We start from the raw sequence: 9,580 nt of genomic DNA, 5'->3' as shown, positions 1-9,580 counted from the left end.
CTAGGAAAACCTCTCATTAGGAAATGAAAACAACAGTAATGAAAAAAATCCTAGTAACAGGTACTCGAAAAAGACCAGATGAAGTTAAAAGGCATTTTACTGCACAAATGAGGTCATTCTTTGAGAACCAAAAGCTAATACGGAATTTAAACTTTATTTAAAACATGAAAAAGAGAAAACCAACCACATAAACTCCAGCTCTGACCTTTGTCACTCCTGAAACAGCTGAAGAGGGGGACATCTCCTTTCTATGAATATACAGATATGCTGCCTGTTCCTTTTCTTCCCATTGAAAGCAGTTTAGCAGCTGACATCCCTAAAGCACTTCAACTTAAATCCTTTAAAGAGGGAAGAGGGAGCTGTGCTTTGAAAGAAAGAATGAAGGGATCAGCATTGTTTTTTCCTAAACTGAATTTAATATATCCCTAATATGCTAAAGTGGCTCAAAAATCCAACTTTTCCCTCAGAAATTAGTGAATTTTTACATTTGACTCAAGATGACACTAATTTTCAGCTGAAGCAATTGCTCCTATTTAAGACCAGTTGGATGCAAAGCAAATTAGATCACAGAAGTCAAGTTTTATCCACGATAGAGAACTAAATTATTTCTATGCTCATTTACAGTGCTGACTCCAAAACATCTTTTCTTTTGTTCTATAAATATGCATGGAAAAAAATCCTCTTGTTGATCTAAACTGGACTTCTGACAGTTTAGAACAACCGAATTCTGGTTTGCATACCTGCCTTTATCTGTAATAGGTTCTAAGATATTTTTTCAGCAGACCAATAAAACAAGTATATCAAAATGCAAAGATGGTATCTGATAGATCACTCTATGCTGAACCATCTTAATTTTTTTTCAGCATACTCAAGGAAAGAAATTAGGATTAAACAGAGACAAGTATTAATGTGCAACATATACCAAGACAAGGCAAACAAACTAATGCTACCCAGAACAGTAAACAAAGATTTTTAAGTAGAGCAACATTATAAGGAAATAGAATTCATTAACAGAAGTGGCCATTTGGCCAAGTGCTAACATCCATAAATTCTGGCAATGCACAGACTCTACATGACCCTAAGTGGCCATAACTCTTAACAATCCATGCAAAACTTCTGAAAGAAATGATCTGAAATTAAGGGTTTATCTCTCTGGCTGATTGCATTCCTGTATGTGTACTGAACACATATTTCTACCCAGCCACCTGGCAGAAGTCATAAAAAGAAATTTCTGACAAAAACAACTAAAATAAAAAAGAAAGTGAAAGTTTGTATTTGCCATTTAAGCACAAAATTTGCATATAGAGGCCAGCAGCACATCAAAGACTCCTGAGATTTCCTTCAGTTTAATGAGTCCCTCATATGGCCGTTCAAAAACATTTTTAGGTGTTACTGACTTGTAGATTGTGTCAAAAACGTATGCTTCCAGCACTCTTGCCTCCTGATTAGAAAAAAAAAAGAAAAAGAAAGAAAACATGACTCATTCTTTCAGTAGCCAAACAATCTGTTACAAAGCCAGGTCATATCAAAAACTATTCGGTCCATATCCTGACTGAACAGTGACCAACAGCAAAAGAAGTTGCAAGATCTCTATATAGAATATTTAGACAGTGACATGAATAGCAAAAAAGCTTCAGGGGAACAAAAAAAGATGCTACTTAGGGAGATTAGGTTGAAACAGATAATGGGAAGGAAACAACAAGCTTTTAATGAATATAAAGAAAACAAATGAGTCAGATGCTGAGACAGTCAAGGCAGCAAATATGACCAAGTACTCTTGGAGAAAAACACTAATGAGGGAGCTGCCACTGCTAAGAGCTTGCTATAGATCTACACATCAGCTTCACTTTCAACAGAATGAAAACACACAAAATGGCACTGGGCCGTTTCCAAAACTATATTATTGAAATAAATGTAGAACTTTGCCTCACTGTGTATGACCACTTTTTGAATGACTGGATCAGTAATACCACAGTTCTTCAAGTAATTCTGTAGTCCAGTGAGAGGCCAAATAGAGCAGTTAAGCTTTTGCTCTCATTTTTGCAATTTTTTCCTGAGTGTACTCCCTTTTTGGAATGCCTTTTCAGTCTGATTTTCACTTTTACTTTTTCCTTCCTCAGCTGTCATCACTTGTATTGATTTTTTTACAACTCATTTTTTCAGTTTGACAGGTGTGTGTGATTTTTTCTGGTTAATACAATAGGCACCTCTCACTAGTCATATTGTTCTTGCTTCAGTTATCTTTTGTTCTGAAGAAACAGTCCCTTCCTGCTTAAGCTATTCTGCTCCCAGAATAGTAAAGTTGCAATCTTCCTCTCAGTTCTTTCTCCGAAACATTAAGAATGTTTTCTCATTTTTAGTATCAAAGGTGTTGCTTTTTATGTGCCCACCAACATGGAATACAAACACTATGTCCTAGGTCAACTATGGCTTCAGATACTATTACTTCTTGAGGGGACTCCCATTATACCCAAGCATTAAATAAGCACAGCCTCACGACCTGCAGGCTCTAAGAACATTTGGTCTATGGAGTACAAGCTTGTGTAAAGTCTACCAGGATAATTTATTTACCAAGCTTAGACACTGATCCTCCTATTTCTTCAATGGCTGTTCAGAAACTTTGATGAGTTGACTGGGACAAGCGTTTCAGACTTCCAACTTTCTAGTAGGGCTTCTGGAGACGAACATCAGGACCAAGAAGATTTGAGAAGTTAAGTCTTTCCTCAGTTAAGTCATTTGCCTCATTTCTTCATTCTAGCTCTCAACAGAAGGGAGATCCAATTTCAGTCTCTAAATTCTCACACAGTTTGTCCAACAGACAACTACCTCACTAAGCCAAATAAGAGTAGCCATCAAGAGCAGCTGAAGTCTCTAAATATTACAACTGAACAATTTGGTCTCATCATCAAGTAGCCATTTTCCTTATCTAGAAGCTTGTTATACACTGTCATTGTTCAAGACTGATCTTTAAAACTTACTAAGCACATGGTTCCCATCCTGTTGTCACACTTAATTTCCCCATCAATTTTGTGAATCCATTTACGTAAACATTTGCCCGCTTCTTGCTTAATATTTTTCCAGCAGTGGTTGATCCATGAGAAAAGAGAGCAGCCACTGATGGAAGAGGTGCAATAAATCTGTATCCTTCATTATGTGAGCTAAGCTTGCCAGGAAATTGCCTCAACACTGCAGAACGCCACTGCATAATCTAGGACTAGGGTTAGCTGACTTAAGCGAAAGCTCCATACAAGTACTCTTTAGTGGGAGAAACTCTCACCCTAAGAATTAAATGTGAGCCTCAGGAGTTCCCATAATTTGAAAGAAATAAAGAAACACAGCCACAAAAAAACAACTGAGAAAAAGTAATACTAACATGAAGGCTGTTTCCCTAGTTTTAACAAGTATTACTTTATCAGGTGAATTTCCCCAGAATGTAATGCACAAATTCAGTTAAAAGAACTCTGAAATGTAAATTCCATGGTTCTTCCTTGTTTGGAGGAAAAAAAAAGTTTAAAAACTTATTAGAAACAAAGCACATTAAGGTAAACATCTTTTTTCCAGGCCTTTACATAACAGCTTTCTTTACAATGAAGACAGATTAGATACTGTCCTGCCATATGCATCCTGTTCAATACCAAACACCTTGTTAGTGTCTACATCCTGCCTCCAAAATTCACAGACTACAAGAGTACAACTAGAGGAATGATGTATTGTGTCCAAATACCATTCTGAACTGAGACAAACACTACGTATTCCACATAAGATGTAGGCCCGTCTTCCCTATCTACAGGTACAAAAATAACCCATACTATGGTTCTCTAAACAACAAAGAATACAATCATATGTCAAGACTATAAAATAAAGGTCATACAAGATCTTTATAGACATACACAATCTTCACAGATATTTTACAAAACATATGATTAAGCTAAGGAAATTAACACCACAAATTCAGAAAAAAAAAAAACCTGCAATTTTGGGGGAAAAAAAACCCTACATTAAACTATGAAGTTATTGTTTTACTTGTCTCTTTCCAAGTCACTACTTAAGGAAAAGAAAAAGCATTTAACTTTCAGAAACAACACACTTGTTTTTGCTCTTGACACTTCCAGCACTACCTATGCGCTGCTTTTCAGGCAATGCTGCACAAGAGATTAGGAGTACACAAATGCAAACCCAAACGCCTAGGCTACTACTAGTTTGTGGTCAAAACTTACCAAGGTTACAGTATCTGTTCCCATCCACAGAGCAAAGGTCGTTTATATCTACATATATTTGTTAAGTTTCAACACTACATAATGTTCCAAAGCCTCAGATAAAAACACCCTATAGAAGTACATCATACTACCATTAACAGATAATTCTCACTCTAGCATGTCTTACCTGACAGAATTGCAACTCTAACAGGTAAGCACAGTATCACAAAGAGGCCACAGTATTTATGACAAAATCATGCAAACAAAATACCATTGTCATTCCCAAGGAAACGGTCTTTCAAGATGTAAAACAAGTATTTGGAATTTTCAAAGGACAAGGGTTTTTCCCAAAATACGCAATTTAAAAGCTCTCCAAAGTATATTAATATGAGAATATCTTTCATCAAAAAGTAATTATTAACAGTGAAACCACATAAATCAGTCAAAAGCTAAATGGAGGAAATTTCTTTAGGAAAAGAACTAGCCTTGATTGGGATTTTCTAATCTTCATAAGCCACTTAAATTTAAACACTGGAGACCAACAAACGAAGAACAGAAAGATAACTTTATCTCTGATGAAGCTCTAACGTGAACAGTATTTAACATCCAGCCTCATCTGCAACCTGCACATGAAGTCACCACAGCTCTCTAATTTGCCTCTACTCAGTCACACAGCCTCCTGGCACTTCCTATATAGTTCAGCGACTATGTTTCACTAGCAAAATTTACCCATGGGATCTGTTTGGGGTGATACCTGATTGGAGTGTTGTCATCTGCATTTCTGGTTCCAGCAGTGTCATGTCGATCCTTTTCTCAACAGTTACAAGCCCTTAAAGACCTCTCTTTATATAGAGAGAGATAGACACAGATATGTTAAAAAAAAAAATAAATCCAAGAGGACCTCTCAACTTTAACCTCGTTCAAAACTTGCAAGAAATTCTCATCGTATATAGTATGAAAACTGTGCCTACTGAGAAAACTCAAGTCTTTCAACATGCAGTTCTCTGCTTATTCACTACAGGCAAGTTGGAACAGCCCACAATCAAATTACTGCTAGAAGAAAAATGAATACTCAAAGGAGAACGCAAGATGTGTAGTTTGCAGAAGAAAGGTCCGCCCCTTGATGCTCTGTAAGTAAAAGGGAGGGGGGAGGAAGGGGTCAGAGACACTAGAACTGGCAGTTTTTCCCCCTTTTATAAGAGGAGGATGACGTCTTGGGCAGACTTTCAAACCCCTAAGGGGTTCTGCTGATGAGGCAATTTCGTTCCAAGGACAAGGAGACCCAGTGTTAACATAAACTTGCAGACATCCTCAGCTTTGAAACAACACAGTGGAAAACATACACATCCTGCTCACAGATCAGCCACTGTTCTTCAGTCTTTATCAGTCCTTTTTCCTAACAATTAAACTACTCCCCTAATCAATTAAACTACTCCCCCTAACAATTAAACTACTCCCCTACTCCCCTTGCTGATCACTAAAGCTGAGCTACTCTAACGGATGGTAGTGTAGGTTACAGGATTTTATGTGAACCTCTTTTGGAAAAACCTTGAACCATCAGTGCTTAAAAACAACAAAAAACCCCACCCTTTCTCATTCAGACTTTTCCCCCTGTAGATCACACCCGCCATCCAACCGGTCTAGAGGTTAAAAAAAAAATTAAGTCATGTTTCCCACACCCAGATAAGCAGTTTAAAATTATTTGGGATAGTGGACAAAACTTTTATAGACAGATATTTTTGAGTAAAAGATAAAAATAGAATTAAGTCTTTCCTCACTAGATGATTCTAGCTCCCAAAAGAAAGGAAATTCAATTTTGGTCTCTAAAGAGTCTCAAGTAATTTGCCCAACAGATAATTTAATTATCTTCACAAACTAATTCCAATGCTTCTGTCCCCAGAGCAGCTTTCCCTTATTCCTCACCTTTCCACAAGGCTCATCATCATTTCTCATTAGGTCATCTAAGTAAGTAACTGCATATCTTTGTACCAAGCCCAAAAATATATTGAGCTGTACATCTAAGATACAGACCAAATTTTAGATTCTAAATCCCTTTGTAGCAAGTCCGAATCCCTCTCCTGCCACAACAGTATTCATAAAAATGAGTAACTGGGTGTGCAAATCTGCTTCAGCACTGTTTTTTGACCCCTTCAATCTTAAATAACTCCAGGGCTTCTCTAGCACTCAGATGCAAGAGCTCCCCAACAGCTGTGGCTGCTGAGAGAAGAGCATGGCAGGTTTTAGAAACATATCTTCCTTCCCACACAGAAACGCCTCTGGGGCTTTAAAGGAGGTAGCAAAACTCATTTATCAGCTTTAAACAATGCAGGAAAATCCCTTACAGTGATGATGTTGTAGTATTTATCTGATTTCCCCACTCATTCCTACATCAGTAGCCTGTTGTAAAAGGACAAGAATGAGCTCATTTGGGATTCTCTCATACTCAAATACCACCTATGCAGTCCTACATTTGCAGGCAGACTAGGCAAATATTGCAGGCCTAAATGTTCATTCTTGCTGTGCAAACCTTATGAAAAGGAACTGCAGGGGTGCACTGTATCCCAAGAATTTAGAGACATTAGAGACAGAAATGAGTCGCTTTAACACCTACCCTGAATATCTATATTCACAAGAAATTTAAAGCATTAACCAGGATGTGGCTTATTTGCCCAGCAAGGAAGATGAAGACTGCACTACCAAATGTCTTCGGACAGATTCCTTCATTATACTTCATGGCAATGTATTGATCAAGGCAGGAGGAGAGTCACAGCTGCAGAAGTGTCTGATAAGATCCCAAAAAAATTAGAAATCTTGACATTTTCATAAGGAAAGCCGCATGTTACAGAAGCAGCACACATCCCAAAGCTAGGATTCAGTTTGTTAAGTACTAGCAGCAATTGACTATTGTGAAATAGTGCAATCTTTCTTGCATGAAGCAGTCACACTCTGTTTAAGTAGAACAGATTGAGAATCCTGCTGAATGGCATTCTCCCTTTAAAGAGCCAGACTTCCTTTCCCCATTCCTACCTTTAATACTTAAAACAGCAAAACCAGCAACAGACGCCCTTAACACAGACAAAACAGCTGCCCAGATTTGGGCCTGACTTGTTTAGCAAGCAGTTTAAATTCGTGAAAAAGGAATGTTTTTTAAACAGCTATCAAATTATGTCTAATGTCCATCCACCTCTGAACCTTGAAACCTCAAAGGTAAACTGAAAAAAGAGAGAAACTGGAAAGGAAAAACAGAAGGGAGAGGAATATTACAAATCAGTGACTGGAGAAGAGCAGTAGTCTTGTTAACTCAATCAGGAACAAACAAAAACTTTGTTGAGAGCCAAGTTGTTGTTAAAGCCACCATATTAAAGCTGCCTTTGGCATTATCCTGTCCAGCTCAACTATTCCCCCATCACTATTTAAAAGTTTGTTTTAAATATTTCAAGGAGATTACCACTTCTCAGCTCTTTGGTAGCTCACATCAGTAACAGGCCAGTCATTTCTATCACTCTCTGAATCTCATAGCTCCATCAGAAACTTTCAGACAGCATGCTAAATTTATAGTCTCCAGGGACATAAAGTCTCTTAACACAAATCTATCCAAGACAGACTGGTTGTTTTTATTCTAGCAATCATTCCCCTTACTCTCACACAAGAGAAAACAGCAAGCCTCATTGGAATGTGTGTGAAGGACAGATCAGAGAAAGCTATACATTTCCTGTCTTGGTCTTTTTCTGCAATACAGACTTAATCTTCTTCACATATAAGTTTGGATGAGGCAGTTACCACCGCTTGGTAATTAAATGCAACTTTGACTTGCACTACTCCAGAAGGCAGACACATACTAGGAAAAAAAAATAAAAACAAACCACACAAAACCTGAAAAATCATTTCAGAATACTCTTGTCTCTTTAAAACCCTTTCTTAGGAACAAAATATCATCCTTGTTGATAAGTAAACATGCCTAACTTCTTAAATGAGTTTGCAAGTCACATCATTCACTTTTTAAAAGGACAGCTTATGACATGATTTTAAGAAAACATTATTAATGTTTCGAAAGTCACGACAGCAAGAAGACACTTAAAAAATCTGCAAACCCCCTGCAATAAGTTATAGTTGAAATATTTGAAACTGACTGCATTCAGTGTAATGACAGTTCTGGATGGGAAAGGGAAAGAAGAGACGGAGATAGGAATGTCTAGCCTAATAAAAGAATTACAGGAGCAATCACCTACACAATTATTTAAAATAAAATGAGGTGCCCTAATACTCCTGTATTTTAACAGTAAATGGGCACAGGAACATAGGCACTGAAACTCTTCAGGAGCATTTAAAAAGTTCAGCTCTGCAATCTGTGAGTATAATTACCAACAACTTATGTAGCAACTATTTATCCCATGCTTTGTACAGTGCTAACAGAAGTACCTTCTGATACCTAAGGCACATGCCTGTTACATGACTTGAGTCACACTGAAATTCCACACATTCCAACTAGTCTCTCTTCCCCCAACACATATGGTACTTTGGAGAAGCAAGCATCCCAGAACAAGTAAACCCCAAACACTGGCAAGCTGGTACAAGTTTCGTCCAAACCTGTAATCATTAAATGCAACAGTTCATTCAAAAGAATGTTACTCTTCTTAAACAAGTCTACAGTGAGAAGAAACCAAGACTATCATAGGGTTCTAACATAATGTTTTTCATGACCACTGGACAAAGATAACTATGAATTCATCTGGGGGCAATGGGTCAATAAGATAATGGAGCAATTACCATAATTTCAAATGACAGTTAAGTAGAAGGACTTTTTTTTTAGAAATTATCAAACTACATAAGATTTGAATATTCATCATCTGGGTTTTTTCTCTTTTTTTTTCGTAAATACATTCATCAGGGACTTGCTCTAACCCTGCCCTAAGGGTTGGGAAAAGTTATCTGGGCATCTTAGTATAGGTGACTGAGAAAAATCAAGATATACTGAAGAGATTCAGATGACTCTGTAATGACTTTTTTTGGCTCATGTGGCAACAAATGAGTCAGTCACAGGTAATCTCTCATAGTTAAAGTTGAGGCCTTGATGTACATGGGTAGAAAAGGAAAAGGAACGTGACTTTTGGGTATAAAATTCACTGTGAAGCACAAATTAAATATCTACACCTTAAATGTCCCATGAAGCCTGATGTATGAATAGAACCTAATAATTGCATCAAAATACTTTACTAACACCTTACCACATAAGGCTTCCTTCCACTGAAGTGACAAAAAAATTGTTTCCAAGCTATCTCTTATGTTCAAATGCTTCATGTTGGAACTCCATATCCCTATTATCTTTTAAGGCATTTCAATTTAGAGTAAGTTAGTAACAACTATGCAGTCAAGATGTTCAAGGT

The sequence above is a fragment of the Lepidothrix coronata genome, unplaced genomic scaffold, assembly GCF_001604755.1.
Source record: "Lepidothrix coronata isolate B3197 unplaced genomic scaffold, Lepidothrix_coronata-1.0 Scaffold141, whole genome shotgun sequence".
Classification (NCBI taxonomy): Eukaryota; Metazoa; Chordata; class Aves; order Passeriformes; family Pipridae; genus Lepidothrix; species Lepidothrix coronata.
The sequence above is the reverse complement of the archived record's forward strand: the minus strand, read 5'-3'. Positions refer to the sequence as shown.